The sequence below is a fragment of the Mugil cephalus genome, chromosome 15 (genome assembly GCF_022458985.1).
Source record: "Mugil cephalus isolate CIBA_MC_2020 chromosome 15, CIBA_Mcephalus_1.1, whole genome shotgun sequence".
NCBI lineage: Eukaryota > Metazoa > Chordata > Actinopteri > Mugiliformes > Mugilidae > Mugil > Mugil cephalus.
This window is the reverse complement of record NC_061784.1, coordinates 6,007,252-6,028,713: the sequence shown is the minus strand read 5'-3', so window position 1 is coordinate 6,028,713 and position 21,462 is coordinate 6,007,252. Positions and strand designations below refer to the sequence as shown.

General features: G+C 43.0%; 1 protein-coding gene across 2 annotated transcripts in view; it reads right to left on the bottom strand.

Annotated features, from left to right (window-relative positions):
• Positions 1 to 21,462, bottom strand: part of abr (ABR activator of RhoGEF and GTPase) — a 119,088-nt gene that overhangs the window by 75,256 nt on the left and 22,370 nt on the right. The window lies entirely within an intron of this gene.

Sequence of the window (21,462 nt, the reverse complement as noted above, 5' to 3'; positions counted from 1 at the left end):
CCCTACACACTAGCTTCAGATACATTTAAAGCAAATGTATTTTGACTGTAGGTCAAAACAACATTTAGTGAATGCCCATCACGTAGCTCCTCTGACCTATTGGAAGTTCAGGTAAAGTCAAGAGATCACAGTCATCATCAGAGCAATGTTAGACAAGGTCACTAAACAGCAAATAGTTAATAATTGTCCTTTTTTTTCAGCTAAATGTCTTTTTTATATCTCCCATAACAAAAAAACAACAACAGCACTTTAACACGCATGAAAGTACTGCATGTAGTACTACAATCAGAATACTCTTATCAGAGTAATATTATAAGCGTAAAAAGAAACATCATTTTAATCTACTTGTGGACATTCTAAATTCTAAGTGAATGTCTGTGCCGTCATTGTAGCCGTGTTAACTGTGAAAGCCTGAATGCACGGTGCAGCATTAATGAATCTCCACAGGTAGCGCCTTCAATGAATCTGCACTACATAGCATCACAACACAGTAATTGCCAGTGTGCATTATCTGATAGCAACATCCTAGCGTGGAGGTCTAGTGGAATAGAGACCTCTGAATGAGGCCTTGCTACCTTCACACGTCTGTGAGAGCACTCTCGTTCTGCACTCGCTGATAAAAATATATTTATATTACAGTAACTGAGCAACAGGGAAAATTAGTATAGCGCTAACGTGTGAGCTCCGGTTTCTGCATCCCAACAAACATCAGATGGGTTCCTTGTCGTTTAGCCATCCTTCTACCAGAGTGCAAAAGTCGTGTCCATGCATGTGCATGAGCCAAAGACACAGTCCTCACGTGCACGTGTTTATCTGAACACTCTCTGACAGGGTAAAATGTGGGTTGCCTCGGCCAGCTAATGCACTCTGACAATCCCCATGCGGGATAAACACGGAAATCAATGCTGCCGTGTCAGTCCATGGCGAGGGAATTTTTTCAGCCGAAGGGATTCATCAGTCCTACCCCGTTCTCGCCGTTCAATAGAGCAGACCTCCCACACTTTCACACACACTTCACAAAAAAGGGATCAACGTGATTATATGCGAGATTGTCAAGGAGAACGACTGACTTGCACAGGAGGAAGAGCGCATTGAGAAACACACCACATATCCACAGACCACTGAAACTACGCAGCCAAAAACTGAGAGAGCAGCCTCACCATCGTGGGAGAAGATACTACGGAAGGCGCACACGGCCTCAAAGAAGAAAGCCATGAGTGCGTCGGTGGTTGTCTAAGTGCACTCTGACCGAAACGCCTCAACCATCAGAGCCGGGGCCAACGTCACATCTGAGGTCCCACTGGTCCGATTTCTTCGACTCGAATCCAAAAAGTCAAAGCGAGGCGTAAATTAAACCTAGCCTTCTGGCAAAACTGTAAAATGAAAACAAGAGCACCGGCCTGGAGCTGTTCAGTGCTCGACGCGTCCAGTGTTTTAAACCTTTCAGATAGCACTCATTCAAATGAAGGAAACAATGTTGTATTCAAGAGCACAGCCTAGGAGGAAGCAATAAACACGTCAGGGAGTGGTTATTGCATGGAAGCGGTAAAATGAGTTTAGAACTTCAACTTGCTTCTGTGTGCACTGAATATTGTCACGTCACTTCCCAGCCAACCAGCAAAGACCGCACTGTTTGTGGGTCACAGAGCCATAGAAACCTCTAAAGTGTGTCTACGTGCATGGATTTCAGGTATACCTATGTACTGAATCAACCAAAGCTGGACCTCTGGTCCAGATGCTCAGGCATCCACCCAAGTGTCAAACAGCACGACAGAAAGCCAACTGGCCAAATCTAGTTGTGAAGCCTACAAGCTGCTGCAGCGAAGCCAGCCGTGGATTACATTTTGAAATTATTCATATCGCCAAGTTGTTGTCGTCTGTCCAGTAAACACACAAATGGATGAAACAAACCGGGTGTAGCTATTTATGAAAAATATTAAAATTTTCCAAAGCATTTTTTCAGCAAATAAAACAAGCCTACACTCCCGGCTCTTATCAAAAGGGACCAAGGTACATCATATAACCATTCACGCTCCTTCGTAGAAATTCAAAGATCACACTAAGTGAGCCAGCTAGAGTTTAGTGTGTGATAAATAGACACAGAGTTGACCTCCATGGCCTTGACAACTGACCCGATGGTCACTGGGTACATCAACATGAAGCTAAGAGCTTCACACGAACATAAAAACATATTCCTTCAGTGCCACTGAAATGCATGACTTGAGCTGATGGCCATTACGGTACCATTAGCTGAAGTGAGAGGCTGGATGAGGAAACCAGCACTGGAGACCACAGGAAGATAAAACCGCATACAGCCTGTTCCCAGACTGTGTGTGCTGACAAAGGAACAACTACCGCGCAAAGAGCTTCAAGGAGTAAAAGCTTTTATTAAAGCAGGGATTTGAGCTTTGCTAAGGATTCGACCACTGATGTTTCAACCTAGCGAAACGCTGAAAAGTTCAAGCTATGGAAATGTATGGCTACTATAAATCCATCAGCCACTACAAGCTTCCCACTGTCGATTTCCCCCGCTCCTACTATCTGAATACCAAACACACCGGCCTGTGTGCTTCGTGCTCTGATGCCGTTCTCTTGTTGAACTTCCTCTGCACTTCGCATAATGGTTAGGGAAATTAGTGCAGCCCATGAGGAAACGCAGACACTCTCGCTGTGTCAGTCACACCACAGAAACATGCTCTACACAATTACTCATAGGGCCCACTGCGTGTTGATGGCGTTGGATCAATGAGGCCGCAGTTAATAAGGAATGGCTTGCACCGGAAAGCCTTTCAAACTGGGCAAATACACACACACACACACACGTACAGAGCCCACTCATCTGCAATTTGAGAATTGCTCACTTCAGCTGCTGAGTCTGTGCGTGACTGTGTGAAAGAGTGCGAACGCCAAAGCCAAGTGTTTAAATCTGCCATCTGCACACAGGACTACCTCAGCAGTTTCAGGGTAAACAACTTCCACGTGTGCTGGGGGAAAAATTATTACATAGGAAACAAATCAAAAACAATGACAAATATGCTAAAAAAAAAAAAAAAATTGTGCCAAGGAGGCCATCAGACAAATTTGCAGCGTGGTTTGCTTCATTAAATGTAGAACGGCGTCCCTCAGTCCCTCATGTCTCTAACTGAAAAAGAAACTCATCAGTGGAAATAAAGATAAATCTTTGTTTATTGTCAATCCTAACAATGAAATGGCAGTGTACATGTTCAATAGCCCCAGAAGCCACGAGCTGCTTTTTGGAAATAAAGAAATATTACTAATAGATAAATAAATGAATGTAAACATTGGTGATCTCATTAAGAGGTCATGGGTGAATGGCTTAGTGGCAGATAAGCGTTCACACGCAGTAATGTGGAACTACTTTCTGATTTGGTCACTGGCAGCTGGCTGCAGAAAAACAATAGATGACGGCCTCTCCAGAAACCCCCCGCTGTGGTGTGCGGAGCAGTAAAGATAGTCCACCATGCCCGCTGTGCAAATAAAGGCTAAGTGTTGTTGCGTAACCAGTCGTTGCATCGTGTCCCTGAAACTCCACCATCCACTCACACACCCAAAGAGCCCGACCCAGTGTCAGGTCACATCCCTCTCACCGTTAACCTCTCTTGACAGACAGCTCTAAATCCACCTGACACTCTGAATAACCGGCCAGCGTCTCCATGGCAAGGACAGCGGCTGCCATGACAACGGGCCAGGTTGATGGAAATGCTTCACGCTTGCCAGTAAGCTTCTGTGATGGTGTCTGGAGGCAACATTGTTCCTGGCAGGACCAGGGGACCTGAAACTTTTAAACTGAACATCCTGAGATGTAATGCATACAGGGTATGAAGATGGCTGAAAAGCAGGAAGAAGGAACCAGAGTGTATACGTGTGTTACGGCCCACTTCTTCTCAACAAGAACATTTCTCCAATACTTTCTGGGGCTACGTGTTAAAAACTATTATGGCATAAAAGTGGGATTTTGACAGGAGAAGACTGAGACTTCCATCAGTGGCAATGTCAGCTATGGAAGAGAGATAAATGTTATATGTGGAGATGCAAGTGTTTCAGCTGCTGTGGTGGGCACAGTCTCCAGCTTTTTCACTAGACTGAAAATGGCTGCTTCAGAACCTCCCCTTTACGCTCCAGATACGCACAATTTATTATCTCTAGTTTTAAGAGTGAGCTCCTGCCGCTGTGTGTGAATGCGAGAGGGGCTACGGAGAGCGGCTAAAGCATACATCACACAGCCAACATGTCCACTGGGCTACCTGGGGCTGACAAAGGCATCCATCACACAAGCACCGAGACATACTGCAGCAGCAATACACAAGCAGATAGTCCACAAGAGAATAAACGCATACATACTGTCAGAGGAAATAAGCTACTCACACCTGCAACTGCCAACCACCCCGCTCTAAGGAAATATTATGAACCCCTAAGACATGTTGGTTAGCACGCTGAGATAACTCATAGCTCATGGACTGTTTGACAAAGTTATGATGAACCGTGCCTCATCTGGAAAGGTAGCAGACACAAAAAGCTCAAGTCAAGTCAGCCTTCAGTCCATACAGGACGTTACAAACACACTCATATCCTGTTAGATTGGATGTTGATTTACTCAAACTCCACGTGTACTCCTCATTTACCAGAAGATGCATAAAAGCTACATACAACACACCGCAACTGTGATACACAGGCAGAACAACACACACACATACACACACAAAAAACAAAAAAACAACTCTCCAAGTCAACAAAAATGAAACAGTTCCGTAAAATGTCATATTGCTGAGCACACAGTTCAAACACAGAGCCAGTCAAGCATTTCCCATCCTGCCCTGAGGCCCGGGTCACATGAGGTCATCGTTGTTGATGGAGTCTCCCTGGCTCACCTCTCATGATCCTAATGTGTTGACTCTGACAGCAGTGCATTAGTATTTTGCATGTGGTTTGACTATACTGTGGTTTGACTCAACAGATGAATCAGTACTAATGCAAACATATTTTTGTCCTTTGGTGAAACGATTTCTTTCTGGTAGAAATGTTTAAGGTTGCAACTAATAATTGTTGCTATTAGAAATTAATAGCATCTTCATCTTGTTAATAAATTCATTCACCTCTGAGACACAGCGGGGCAGCGGTTAGTCTGTCACCTCACAGCAAGAAGCTCCAGGGGTTGAACCAAACAGCTGGCTGTTGTTCAGATAATGAGTTTGCATGTTCTCTCTGTCCCCAGGGAGTTTTCTCTGAATTCGTCTCTAAGTCTAAGGTCAGGCTTGTGGGGTAACTAGTGATTCTAATTCTAGGTGTGCGTGCGAGTGTGAATGTCTGTCTCTCTGTATTAGCCCTGTGATAGACTGGAGACCTCTCCTATGTGCACCCCGTCCCGAATCCAGTGTTTGCTCGCATAGGCTCCACCCCCCCACAACACCCTCTAGGTAAGCAGTTATCGATGATGGATAGAAAGGTGGATACTATGAAATGTACAAATAGCTGAAAAATGAAAGATCTTTGAATGCAAGATGACATCTTTATGTGCCTTTTTTCATCTGGCCAGCAACCCAAAATATTTAGATTGAAGACATAAGAAGGAGAAATGCTGCAATTTCTCTCATCTGAGAATCTAGAAAAGAGAACTAATAAGAGAGCACATGTGTTTAAAAATGAAATTCACCACTGGATCCAACGTTGCAGGAGAGCACCAGCCTCTGAATACAAATGGATTAAGAGAGAACCCATTTGTCATTTCTCTCAAAGGAAATAAATCACATAAATCATACTTTTATCTGGTTCAAGAGAACAGAACAGAACACTGTGGGCAGTCAGATACATAGTCCTTATTATTTAATAATAGGAATTGACACTGATTGTAAAAATATGAATAACTTGAGCCTAGCAGGAATCCAGCCATGTGGAAAGCTGATGCGTAACCAAAATCTAAGTGCGACATAATGCAAATGTCCTTCAGCTTGATGCACTGCTGTCCAGCGGACACACAACTAACTGTTGATATCAGCAAGAAGCAAAACTGAACGACAGTCAGTGCAGAATAAATACACCGTCACCCTCCCGGCGCTCTCTGGCCTGTCCATCTACGGCTGTGCACAGTCGCAAACCAATGAAATCAGAGGAAGGAACAGTTGCTGCTGCAGTGTGAGAATTCAATCAGGGAATTGTGCTTCCTTGCTCAGCAATTTTTCCAAGGAAAGGAGGAGAGGATTACATCATGCCCTGCAGTCAGCCAGCACCGTGTGGGCCACTTCTGTGCAGGGGGCATAGCTGCAGTGAATGAGCACACACACTTTTTTACAACAGAAATGTGTGTTTATGAGCCAGAGCTCTGGGTAGTAATTAAAGAAGGAGAAGATGTGTGTGTGTGTGTGTGGGAAAGTCTCAACAGGCAGTTTATTATTCAATTTTAACTGTACATATACACAGTATGTAACGATTTGTGAGCGTGTGCGTCTAGTGTGGATGACAGGATATTCCTCTGTGTCTCCGGCGCTGCTCTCGAAAGATGTAAGTGAGCTCAGCCGTAACAGATCCAACTCTCCAAAGACCAGATGAAAGACGGAGAGGTAGGAGGAAGACAAAAAGACCGACCTGCTGAGCTACTGGCCTTGCCGGCCTCGTGGAGCAATATGACAGCGTGACAGCACATCAATGGCTTGACAGATGTGTGGTCACATTGTGTGTGTGTTGGCGTCGTACATGCAATCTTTTACACCTCCCTGTCCAGCCATCATCAGCCAGGGGGTGACACTGGGGAAATTAAAAGCCTTTATGAAAGTCTCTCTTCACAGCCTGGGGCTGTTACTCCAAGTATTTTAACAGCAGCAACATGACATGAGGCTCTGAGGACACAACCAGCGACAAAAGGAACCTCTTTATAGGCTACCAGATTGTGTGAGCCATATTCATTTTGTATGATTTCATGTTATTTGGCTCCATGCCACCAGGGGGCTGTATTTGTGGTGTGGCCTAGCTGATTTTGGGTCATCTGGGTTAGGCCATTTAACCTAGGGAAAACCAAATCAGGTGTTGCTGATTTGAGAAGCAAGCAGACAGTGCTTAGTGTGTGCCTTTTCAGTTTGTTGTTTTTGCTATATGTATTATGAGTTAAAGTTATTGCCGATGTATGATATATGAAAGAAAATAAACCTGCGAGATAATTGTAAACTTTACTGAACTTTCCGTTTTGATATGTTCGGAGCGCACTGGGCGCACGTCTAAACCTAAATCCTCCGTATTAGCAACCAGTACTAGACTTCATTCAGGCATTCACAGATCCTTCACAGAAAAAAGCCACAATGAAAATGAAAGGTATGGCGTGTATATAAACTAATTTAAATCTCCGTATCTATTCAAAGCTGGTTTCATCAATTTCAAAGAAGCTTTAGACTGTGAAATGAAAACTGATGCACCTGATTTTCCGCATCATTAGCATTCAGAGCCAAGACTAAGCCGGCCCTCACAGGCCTTTACGTTCACACCATCAAGAAACTAAAACTAAAAGCGTTGGCTGTGAATAAACAGCTGGCAGCCACAGAGGCAGACGCAGAGCATCGAGATGAGGTTTTTTACTACGTGCTGCTTCACCCTGAGCCATCTCAGCTGTGATCAATCAAGCCTAGGTGGAGCAGACACTCCCATCCTATTTCAGAAGCACACACACACACACGGATCCCAAACAATTACGTGCACTGACATTTGAGAAAAAACACGGCCACATGTTTACACGGCGACAGATGCTTGGAGAGAGCAGTCTTGGTGCACGATGGCACATCGTTACTTCAGCATTAAATATGAATTTTGTTTGTCTGGGAAGTTCATGCATCAGAAGTGGCTGACAAATGGGTGATGCACAGTAATTTACAAAGCAATCTTCAAGAACAAATACTCAATAAGTCATTTATCACCACGTGCAAGACATTCTCTAAACCGTTTAAGTTGGGAATGTTATCACCACTGGGAGAGCTGCGAGAGAAGCAGGTGGAACGGTTGGAAGTCTTATCTTTCGGGAAGCCCTTAATTGCCAGATCTATTGGTGTTGAACGTCTCGGTAATGATGTGTTTGGGTGCCGACTGCCAGAGAAAATAGATCAAAGAAAACTCTTCCACTCCATTTGAGTCTCGGATGTTTGTCACATGCAAGAAATGAAATGGCAAACAAAATGGCATTTAACATGAGCTTCTCTAACATTAATTCGGAAAAATTAAACAACCGTAAACAATGGACCTTAGAAACATGTTAGCATCTAAGCTGAGGGCCCAATGAACAAGAGCCATTCAAGTAGTTCGGTACAGACTTCCTCGTATGTGACATCCCTAACCTGAACTCGACAGCCTTGCATTCATTGTTACCAGTACAACAGATAAAATCCATATGTATCGCGCCGTATCTGTAACACTGATGGCTCTCCAGCTGCAGCCATCCACTAAAGAGCCTCTGGAGGATCAAACAGTCTATACATAGCAAGTAGGGAAGATGTCAGCAGCTTTTAGGTCCTGACGCTTTAAAAATAACCAGCTTCAGGAATTTCAGAAGAAATCGCGATATGGCACGAATGAACATCAACAAACACTGACTAAGGTGGCAGTGTGAAGAAGTGTGAATGTGTCACCTTCACCCCACGCTAATAACACAACATCAAGGGGGAATTACCATGTGCACTAAAATTAGTAAAAAAAAAGGTGTTTTTCTTATCTGTAATATTAAATTTAGTGTCTGCACACTCAATTCTGAACAATGCTCATTCGGTTTCAGGCTCGCAAACAAATCAGGTCACTGCGTGGCTGCTGTTGGCTAGGGCATCCAAGCCATAAGCTAATTAGAGTTTTGCTTATGCTTCGGTGGTCTGACCACTGAGCAGGCAAAGCTTGCAACGTTATCATAGTTACAACCCTTTGACATAAAGGTTTTTCCATTAGCTTCACCATTTTGCTGTAAATATGATCTGCACGCTGGGACTGAATGATGCATTTATTCCTATGTTCGTCTCTTCTGATCCATCCACAGGTTGACTGCACTAAATGAATACGTTTAAAGTGTCGGTTAGAAGCTTTTTGTTAATGTCGCGGGTTCTATTCAACTCATATTAAAAGCCAACTAAGGAAGTTTAGGTGCGTCTGTTTATTGAAGCATGTAATTCATTCTTCCTTTTCTGGTCTTGTAGTTAATATGTGCCATTGTCCACACATCTGCTTCCTTCAGCCCTTGAATCACTCGTTCCCATGGGTGCATTAATACTAACAGCTACTACTGGAAGGCGACGGTTGACAAGTGGTAACATAAGTGATAAAATCTACAGCACTAGTTTGCTGCAAGCACATCCGAAAGTGCTGCACCCACAGCTGAAAACACACAAGCAGTTTAAGGTGGTGGAGAGAAAGGACACAAGTGAGGCAGAAGACAACAAAAAGTGCACACGAATGGTTACAGCCAGTCAGTCACATGAGTGAATAGAATCTCTTTTATGAGCTTATCTCATTGTGTTGATTAATCCACACGACCATATAACACTCCTGCTCTGAATCACAGCTTCGTCAAGGTTATGGTATTCAGCATTAGTTTCAAATAACGGAGATTCATTTTGTAGGCTGCGGTTAGTAGAACTACTGACTTGTATTGCGTTGTAGCAACACACGTTCCAGCACCATGCGGTTGATTCACCATCTTTCTGATGCTAGCTCAACATAAGTTTTATTGCAGCCCTCTTACATTACAATGCATTTGTTTCCCCTCGTGTAACTGACGGTCTGCTGAGTGAATGTATGTCAAACCTGTGAAGAGATGTAAAAAAAATGTCAGCGCACACACCTTCCGTCTCAATAGACATCATCGTCTCATGAGTTGACGTTCCAGTGATGCTGAGTGATGCTAACTAAGCCGTTGTCTAGAGCGGTGAGCAGCTGCGGCCTCAGAGACTGAGTCATCCGGCTAAGCTGAGGTCTTTGTTCCTCCTTTCCCCTCATCCAGTCTGATCGGGATGCTCTCATAGAGCTAAGCACTGTGCTCAGGAAGTAGGCTGCGCACACTTTAAAGGTCAATAAGCTGCGAGACTCCCACACATCACTTATTTGAGAGAGAAAGAAAAGCAGAATGAAGGATGGAAAGTAAAAAAAAAAGGGGGAGAGGTGGCTCTGAAGTCATCTGATTTAATGGAAGAAAATAAAAAAAGAGATGTGTGAACATTCCACTCATATGTACTCAGATGAGTCTAATGAAGAGGCCTGTCCATTATCTGCTCCACAACCTGTCCGCACACATCCAGAGCTCTCCCCAGTCCAATAAAAGGCAGCATTGTCGCCTAATACCTCAGATGAATGCCATTTCTACTACTGCTGCATATCTTCATGTGCCATATGCCTGTAGGTAGCAGGAGATAAGGACCCCCTCCACTGCACACCCACACGCATGAATTGCTGTTGCCCCCTTGTCCCGAAAGCCCCCGAACCCAATGTTACCATGGCAGCCAGCCACTATACATTGTAATTAGCTGGCCTAAATCCCCAAGGTTCACACTGGTTGGATATAACCCACTGCTTCCACAGATTAGGGCAACCACAGTCACACCAACACGTAATACACAAAGCCCGAAGCGGCACCTGCCCGCGCACGCACAAACCCAAACATCTACACAACCCCAACCAAGCCGCCATATTTCACAGCCCACTTCCCACTTTCCTCCCTGTGCTTGTAAGCAGGTACGAGGAGATCAATGCTTCACACGGACCGCAGAGCCGCTCCCTGCCAACACACACACCCACCTTCAGAACAGCAACCCCAGTGTGTGGGCATCCGAGCCTCAGCGTATCCCGTGCATTTGTTCGTGGGCATGTGCTAATGGAAAGTGTATCAAACCGTGCAGCCAAACAAAAGAGCTACAACAAGCGAGGCCATTAAAATGCAAGCGGCCGCTGATAGCCCTCGGGGCAACCCTTACAAATGATTGTAGTGTCTATTTATTGCACTCCGCAGCCCAATTAGGTGAATATGATGCAGATTAAAGGCTGCCAGCGCGATGCACTTTAGGTGTGTCGCATAGAACGGTGGCTCAATGAGGCCACGCAAGAGTTTTACATCATAATAACACAGTTGTTGGACAAAGAGGCAGCTCTTTGTCCAACAACTGTGTTATGTCAAAAGAAGAGACTGTGTGCGACAGAAAGTGGTGAAAATGTTTGTGACAGGGACTGAATCAAATTGATTGACACTAATCATGCCAGAAAGAAGTGCTGAAGATGCAAACTGAAATGCCAGTGTGTGGGAGGACACACCAAGCGAGAACACATGAAACTTTCTGCTGGATCTAACTCACCCGGGCCATTTTAACGTAGCAGCAGAGCGAGGAGATATTGAGACGGAGTTTTTTGGCTGAAGAGAACATACAGGGCCACACTGTTGCTGAAAACACTAAGCATTTTTTTTTTTTTTTTTTTACATCCTGCTAAATTATGTTATTCGGCTTAGTCTGAAATGCCACCCACGGCTGTGCATATCAGCCTTACTAATGTGAAAACAACCATACCGTACCAGTTCCTTTTAATTTCGACGCTTTAAAAAAATGAAACACAACTGCTCATTTAAGTAGGTTGTTCCTGTGAAACAATATCAAACCAAGAAAAAGTCTCTGCATTTTGAGTGACCTTGTTATAGGACAATAATATAAGTATATAAGTCGCTGGAAAAACAGATTACTGCCTTGAAAATCTTTCCACATAGCAAAACAGTGTACAGTGGTCGGGATTATGCTGCTTTCAAATGGAACTCGTAATCTAGTGGTTACAACATGGAGAGCTGTGCAGACAAAATACTTGGAGCTCAAGTGGTAACATCAGCCGTAAACTGCGAGAACACCGCTGCTAGGAAGCTAATAGCATCTAGAAGACAGCATGGCTAACAAGGCTAACAATATAAGAGACTAACGACTGGGTAACTTCGTGCATAAAATACACTTTATCAATAGCAAAGTGAAACTCTTTACAGAACATGACTTAATAAACTGAGGTTGTTTCTTCACACATTTGGTCTGAATTCTGCCTAAACCACAAGTCTTCAGCAGGGGTCCGTGACACCTAGGGGGTCTGCAGAGGTACTGCAGGGGGCTCGCAATATTTTTGGTTCTTTAGACATCTTTGTGTATTTTTGAAATTTTCCCCCACAAAATTAAATTTCTTTAAATACACACCAACATGAATCCAACATATTTTAATAAAGGGATAAGGGACAGCTTGGTGTTGAATGCAAAATTATGATAACAATGTATTTATTGATAGCAGTAGGCTGAGTTTAATATTGAACACATATAGTAAAGGGTCCCTACTTAATCTCTCCATCAGTTTGGGGTCCTTGGCCTGAAGAACGTTGAAGACACCTGGCCTTAACAGTAAACTATTAATAAAAAGTAGAGGTTAACAACAATCCTAAGGAATAGGATTGTTGAAAGAAAGATGGCAAAAAATGCAATGCAAAATACAAAAAAAAAATCAGTTTTCTGTTCTCCACCCATATGCACCAACCAACCAGACTTCTGTGATTTATATGAGCAAAGCTGTAATATCTCACACATCACCACCCATCCATGTACGAATGCAAATGTAGCAGAGACTATGCAGTCAATGAGGCTGACCTTAGTATTTGTTGTAAGAGTTCATTGTAGGAGTTTTCTATAAAAAGAGACACTGCAGAGAGTGACAGGAGAGATAAGAGAGGACACAGTGATAAAACACGGCGACTGATAAACCCAGAGAGCACTTGGAGCACGAGGCCATCTGGCACGATGTTTGAGAGCACACTTCACACACACAGACACACACACAGAGTGGAGAGGGGCCTTGTGGATGATATCACTCCATTGATTTTGAGTTTAGTCTATCCACTAAAGGTCACCGTTAAGTGGTAAATAAAAAGTGGACAGGGATTTAGAAGAGTGGCCTCACCATGGAAAAGAGAGTAAGAAGATTAAACAACAAACAGCATGAGACGATGGGCCAACATTAAATAAATATTAAAAAATATTAAATGGAGATGCTGCTGAGAAGCTAACCTGCAGAGAAGATTCTATGGTTTCCCAGCGCCAGCTCACCAGCCTGGACAGCGACGTGATGTCCCAAAGCCGTTTGGATGGAATCGTTTTCATCACTCTCAGCCACTTAGTTTTTTTTTTTTTTTTACCATTTACAGAGTCAGGGCTGCGTACAAACACCGGATGTTTTTCAGGGGACGCAATGAACACAACAGACAGTTAGTGGACAGTGAGGAATACAAGAAGGGACAACAGCAGCTGCTTCTCCAAAAGCGATATTTCGATAAAGTAATTGCACTTTATACATGTTTGAATTGAAAGGTGTTTTGTGAATGAGCTGCGACTCTCATAAACTCCTGTCTCGTGATATCCCAGGATTCTCTTAAATTCTCGTCACGCGAGACTGCACTTTGAGGAAGAGTCAAGTGAACTGGTCACATGACCCGGTGACGGGGAAAAGCGGAAAAAGTGTTTCCATTGCACTTTTGTGAAACACGGTTATATCGATTTGTCTGAAAAACCACCTCATGAGAGCATAAGTGTTTTAGCAATACAGGTTTTTCAAAATGTATGAATTTCCACCAGTTTTTTTATTGCAGTATTTAGGTTTTGCGCATTTCTAGTGGAAATGGAAACGCAGCAAGTGGCTTACTTCATCTTCACCTCAAAACATCCCCTCATTTCAAAGGGATAACCAGACCGAATGAGAGCATCTTCTTTTGGCCCCAGAAGAAAGACAACATACTGGAGCAGAAGGCCAACGCACACTGGGGCCGTTAATCTTTTATGACACACACATGAGCACATATACACAAAGACACAGAGAAGGAGACAGAGAGAAAGGACGACGGGGAAACATGCAACTCCATGTGTCTACGGTCTGATTTAGACCCGTGAGTACGGACTGTGGAGCGTGCCCAGTTCAGAAAACCTGAGGAAACGAATGACCTATATGTGTTCACCTGAGCCTGAGTGACTAGTTGTTGCCCGAGTGCATCCATCAACTCTCTCAACTCATAATGGCCTCATCACCCCTTCCCGTCTCCGCCTCTCCTCCATTTTTATTCCTCCTCCCCTCGCTTCCGCTCGACTACCCTGAATGCTTAATGATGGCCCCTGCCTTCCGGGAGCATGTAAACACGCCCGCCGTGCCATTGGCCGAGGCAGAGGAGGCGGTCCGCGGCGATTGGCTGAGGGGAACATGGCATGGGTGGCAGAAGACGGAGAGGTTGGTGGTTACCATAGCCCTGCAGGATGACTGCCGTCCATAGAAACATACCAGACGCACACACATGCACACACACACAACTCCAACCCCTTGGGCCACGGTGAAGGTCCCCACGGACTCCCAGAACGCAAACACACTCAGACACATGACACACCCTCTAACATCAAGCACAACAAAGGATTTCAGAGGTTCACCCACATGAAGTAGCAAGACATTTGACGCTGAAAGTAACACTGACAGATTATAGCTCAGCTTCAAGCAGCGATCCTAGTTAGTCTGAGATGAACTGGATCGAATATGGAGTCAACCAGATATTAAAGACAGTACAATAATAGAAACATACATGCAGAAAAGCCCCAGATTACACAGGAAGCCATTTAAGTAACAGAAACTCATCCCACATTTATTGTGAAAAAAAGTACTAAAATGTCAAACTGCAAACGCTCTAATTCCAGCAACACATCAATAAATACCAATCTAATAGTCCGCTTTCAAAGATAAAGAGTTGACAGTTATAGCAGCAGGGGTGTTGTTTGTGTAACTGGTAAGTGCCCTCTGAATGTCCATGCTTGTTACTGGATTTAGTTATTTTCAGGGTCTCATGTTGTTTGAAAGCTTAGGGTGAACTTTGCTATTTCAAAAATCCAACTCACTGGTTTGTTTTATTAGTGTGTTTGTGTGTTTCATTAAGTTGGGATGTTGGAAAAAACAACATCTCAAGAAAAAAAAAAAAAACATGTCTGGGGAGCAACAACATGATGAAATGCAAATGTATGCGGCACATTTTCTGTATTTGTACCCATGTCTAGGACTTGTGAGGGATGAGCATGCAGGCTGCGACAAAACAACTAAGCAACTGAACTGTTTGTAGTTTCTGGCCCATCGATTCGAGGTCAATTGACTGAAATTGATCTTGATTTGAAGCATCTAACACCGATTGATAAAATCTTGATCAAAGTTTCGTACAATCAATCTCACAAAACCGTGCAATGAGATTTGTCCATTTGTAAGAGAGACCCGAAGAACCGATCTGAAAGCTGAAGGCAGAGAAGAGATGTTTTTGTATTCCAGTATTGTGTACCAAACTGCATGTGGATGATGGTCATCCCTTGTCATACGTCAGGTCCTTACTTCAACTTGTCTGTGTGAAAGAGCCACAACAACACACTGAGCTGGGCTTCATTAATTATTAAGAGAGACGTCACTGAATGAACCCACGCCGTCATCAGAACCCCGGCAGAGACACTGTTATGACTTCATGTCAGATCTCTCCTTCACTCCAGTCATCTGGGCTCACTCAGTGGAATCCAGCATATGCACATTTTAATGTTTCACTGCAGACGTGCAGTTACTGGGCCCAGCTTTTTATATATATAAATATAGATATAGATATAGATGGATATAGATAGAGATATGGATATAGATATATAGACAGATATAGATATATAGATATATAAATAGATAAAAAGACACACACACATATATATATGTTATGTATGCAACTTAGAAATCTCTCCCACTGTGATTCTAGTATCATGCATCATTACATAAGCATGGACTCTTTAACAAGGGCAATGGTAAGAAGAAGCTTCAAAACAAAGCAGAGTAGCATGGCATTGTAGAGAGACTGTATTACATAACGACAGAGCTTTTGGCTGACTCAAGATTCTTTCTCCCGCACAGTGTGTTTGCGTGTGTGTGTCTGACAACAGCTCTAAAATGTCTGTTTCTATAGCTACAGTACAGAGGAAGGAACGAAGAGATTTGTGTATTGATCAGTATAATGGAGGAGACTGAACAGTGGGAAGACACTGTTTCACTCCTACAAAGGAAAACAGCAACCGAATGATTAATATGGTTTGATGATCAGGCGTTTACTGCCATGTAATCATAGAAGCTTCATTTTATTATTATTGAGTTTGAAATACAGAAGTGCTGTCAGATTTTTTAGGTGTTCGTGACCTTTCCTTCTTTGAATAATTAACATCACATAAATGGAGCTTTCCAACCTTGTACCCACAAAGTAACCATGGCATCTTCATTAAACCGTGGGGTATTTGGGACACTTGTGTTGGGCTGTTTTCTTTGGGGTCAAGCCGCAATTGCTCTGTTTGGAAACACTATCACACTATCCCATCGGATTTGTTCCTGGCACTGTGGGGACTACTAAAGCACGGTGAGATAGAGACCGATAGAGGTGGTGTGGTCGAAATAGATTTGTAGGCTGCGATAAATGACACATCCCCGGTGGTATTAAATTCACCCAGGACACTCTGCCAGGAAGCTATCCAGAATCACTCTGCTGGGCCTCCTTTTACAACATTAAATACTTAAAGACAGAACTGGGACTGGGTCGGAGTCAGTCAAGAGCTGCTAGCCAGCAGTGATGTCCATCCGTCACAGTTTGCCTGGTGCAGAGGGGGAACGGACAAAAAAGTTTAGCAGCCTGAGAAAGCAGGTGTAGTGGAATGTGGAGGGACAACCAGATAACTGGTATTAATTCATTATTTCATTATTACATGTATCTGGAGAGTTCACCACAGTGGTTACTGCTCATTTGTCCAACATTAACTACAAATATAATCCACTTCAAAACACTACATTCATTTTTACAGTATTATTTTTTATTTTTTTAATTTATGATTAAAGTGCACTCGATGGACGGCAGCAGAGCAGATTACATCTCAACCATGTCATTCTATATTACCATGTGGAATCAGAAAGAAGGGATTATGCAGCATGTGTTAACCCTTCAGAATCTGTTAACTGCCCCGTTCTTACATAATAACATTTTACGATGGTTTGCTGGGCAGAAGCCAACTACTTCCCAACACAGTGACAGGATGTACTACACTGAGGCAGGATTTGTTTTAATGTTCCCTCAGTGCGACCGAGATTAGAGACATTCATTTTGACACATGTGCATGTCTCTGCATGCGCACGTGCCACCTTCACTCTGGTATGCCAAAGTGCCCAAACTCTGACTATTACGTAATCTAGCTCTTCTTTGATGTTGCCTTAACAGCACGAGGCACTGGAGACGAGCGTGGCTAATTCTCTGAAGGTTTACAGGCTGCCAGAGTCAGAGTCCGTCTGCCACTCACGCTGTGGAGGTAGAGGCTGGACGGCAGTCAGAGCGTATATATGATGGACCTGAGGCAAACTAAAGGTTTCCAGTGAAACAGCTGAAAATCAGGGAGACTATACGACATTTACAGTGTAAAAGCAAACTAAATCTAATAAAACAATTTATCCATATGGTTTCACACAGGGCTGGGAGGTATGACCAAAAATGGATATCACGGTATTTTTCAAAATTCTGGCGGCATCACGGTATATTACGGTATTTTTGTTCATGCATAACCATGTGTTCACACCATTTTCATCTGGTTGAGAGAGGAGTTAATGCAGTTGATTGTCAAAGGATGAACTTTTTTACTGTGATGATGAGTAAATATTGTAGAATAATCCCACACTAGTAGCAGAATAGGTTAGCATGGCCCCGTGTTAGCACTGCCTGCTAATGTGGAAATACGCTCGGAGAAAAATAAAAAAATAAATAAATGTTATCAAGATGAAATGAAGAAACATTACATTACGATTACAGTTTCATTTATTTTAACATATTTATTCATATTTAAACTGCTATGTCTGTAATGTCAATAGCAGCACGACCGGCTACCGTAATAATTGTAGTCTATGTGCAACATTTTTTTCCCCCCCAAGCTAAAATTGTCTCTCGTTCTGCTGCTTCATTTTTCAGACCTTTCTATCTCCACCACGCCTCACAGTGACGCAGTCACACCATGTGTGTTTAGAATCTACAGCTACACTGAAAATGGTCCAGTCTGAAAGAGCGACTTACGACGCAGTGTTCCGAATGCTGTGTAATAAAAAAACTATCGGTATTCGGTATGAACCAGTACACCGCCCAGCCCTAGTTTCACATCCAGAAAACCCTTTATAGAGATTACATTCACCATAAGTTAAAACAGTATTTTTGGTGCAAAATTAACCACAGATGCTCGGTTTAAAATAGTGGAAATATATAAACAATGGTAGATCTTCATCTTCATCAGTTGATCATAGGTTCAATAATCATTGCATAAACTCGTTCATTCAGATAATGACCTACATTGGCTTTAAATTACATTTTTTGGAGATTTCATCATGACTGGATTTAACTATTTGAATAAACAAAACAAGAAAATAAAATGCTGCGAATCAAAATTACCCTGATACATAGTACAATGGAACAAAAACACATTGTTGAGATTTATCATAGATGAAATTTGTTGCTATTGTACTATACTTGTCTAAATCTGGGGCAAATTAGGAGAAACAAATGCACACGTTTTAACAGTTAAGAGCAAAAATGAACAAAACAGAACTAAACATCCACTGTCCACAGACCCCTGAAGCAACGAAGAAATAAAACAACCAATATCATACACAGCACCACGCTAACTGATTGAGTGGGGGATTTAAGACGGAAAGTAGAGACAGCAGCAGCAGCAGCAGCAGCAACAAAATGCTTTGAAAATCAAATCATGGAGAGAAAAGAAAAAAAAATTGCTGCAAATTATGAGAAAACTGATTAGTGCATGTGTGAGAAACACACTTGAGACGGTGATCAACCATTCAGAATGAGACAAGGAGAGAGATCAGAAAGAGATGAGAGGGAAATAAGAGGTGTTTTTGTTCAAGTATTTGTAACTGACACACACACACATTAACACACACACACATACACACACGCACACGCACACATTAACACACACACACACACACACACACACACACACTAATAGCCGTCTGGGAGTCTACCACTTACGCTGCTGACCGGACAAATGGGGCAGAAGATGAGTGATGAGAGGTCTTGTGTACTTACACTGATGTGAGCGAAAAAAGCTCTACAGCACTGCACCTTCCCTAAGCTCATGCAGCGCATTCATTCTCTATTTACTTTTTGCTGTGTGTAAGCATGTGCCTGTATTTGTGTTTCAACAGTAGCATTTGCACATCAGACACAAGCCTCTAAGAAGATGCCGGGGGAAACAGGGAACGGGCACGAGGGAGCGCCGGAACAGTGGAACACGGCAAAAGACTTGAGGTTCTCGGGGGAACATTGCTGCTGTGGCTTTGAGCACTTACCTTCACTCTGCTCAGGGAGTTAAGGATGTGTGGTCACTGTTTAACACGGAGCCATTAATACTGTTAGAGGGCTTAAAAAAAAAAAGGACGCAATTACAGCTCACATTTAGTAATCCACTACAGTGAAAGGCCTTGTAAGCCTGTAAACTGGTGAAAGAGTTGCTTTAGGGTCAGTGTAGCAGCTCAGAGGACGCACACTCAACAAGAGTCCATTGAAGCTCACAAAAGTAGAGGAGGAGGATGAGTCCATCAGCCTGATGCGTACCCACTTCATATCGCGAAACGCACAAGGTCACAAGGGACAGAGGAAGCAAAAGGGTGGTGAAGTGACAGGTGCATAGAAATAATTGTGCCCTTTTCCCTGAGAATAGGTTATTGTTAATCCTCGATCAACTCTGTTGTGATGCTAATGTCTGTCCCCCCGTGTGCGCATCCTCTTACAGAATTTCAAACGTGTGGAAACACCTCAGCAGTTAAATGACGTATCCTCTTCACAGAAACGCCAAAATAGCATATGTGAAAATAGCACAGAGAGCAAGTATACAGCACAGTCCCTGGCGGTAATAATTCATTAGCATTCACTCACACTGACCTGATCCATTTCTAAAAAGTGGACTAATGAGAATACCCACTACTGTGATGAGTTCACGGCTACCAGTAACTGGCAACACTGACCGGAAAACGGTGACATTTGGGAAATGAAGATTGATTTTTATTAAATTCAATTTTATTTATATGGCGTCAATAACAGTGTTGCCATGGGAGACTCAATTATGAACTGCATGTTAAGGGTCATGTGTTCAGCTAATTTACTGGCACGTTTAGTGCAGGCTGACAGCTGCTGGCTGGCATGACACATGGTGACAGACATTACAAAGTTACTGTAGATTGTCTTATTAGTTTTAATACATAAAATAACGCACAATGGACATGTTTCAGTAGGAGAAGATATCGGAAATTGTGCCTGTTGACTTACATCAAAGACTTTCACTAATTAAAACTTAGCTTCAGGCATCAGTTTGGATTAAACAAAATGTTTGATGGACAAAGTGGGGACAGGTGGATTATTTTATTTTATTTTTGTTTTAGACATAACCAAGCAAGCCGCTGCCTTCATGCGAAGCTAAAACTAAGGCTGCTCTGCTGGATCTCAATACACCGTCAGTGTGTAGGCTTGAGAGCAGCATCAATTTTCTCCTCTTGGCAGGAAAGTGACAAGCTCAAACTACTCTGACTTTATAGCTTCCCTGAAAATAATACAGCAAACCACAACCCCATGTATATTTTGCAGCAGTTTCTTCACACACACCATTCAGCTACAAAGGTTAACGTCCACTTACAGTAACAATAATGCAGTAAACATTACACCTGTGCAGTACAGTGATTACGCTATTCCTCAAGTAGCTGCTGTCAGTGCCTTTACAAGCGTCCTAAGACCTTATCAACTCATCGACAGCTGACCAGCTAATACACTTCTGAGAGCACTCTTGTGTTTCTTTCTGTTTCTTTATCACATCTCCATCCCCTTTCCTGCTTCTTCCAATCTCCACTTCTCTGCAGATTAAGGCACGGAAACAATGGCGACACACCAAAGCAAATCCCAAAAGGCTGTGTCATGTGCCTACTACTCCCAAAGCACACACAGCACCCAACACACCAACCTGGAATCACAGCTGTGCCTGACTGGGTGTGTGTGTGTGTGTGTGTGTGTGTGTGTGTGTGTGTGTGTCGGTTCAAAGAGCGTCACACAGTCACTGCTACAACATGCGAAATCACTCTTCATGTTTGCGTATGAGTAATCTATGAGTTCATCCACATTTAATTGGTTGCGCTTATATACAATTTTTAAAAAAAGTAGTAGCATTAATCAGCTTTGCAACTCAAAAACAATCTCAACAGCTGATGTGAGAGCGACCCAGCGTACAGGATGTATGACATGTCATACAGTAGCAGCACACCATAAAGAGAAGATTAAAAATTCAACATCAGACTGCTTGTGTCCTCAATAGGACAGAACATAAAGTTCTACCTCCAGGTTGTAAGTATGACTCACAC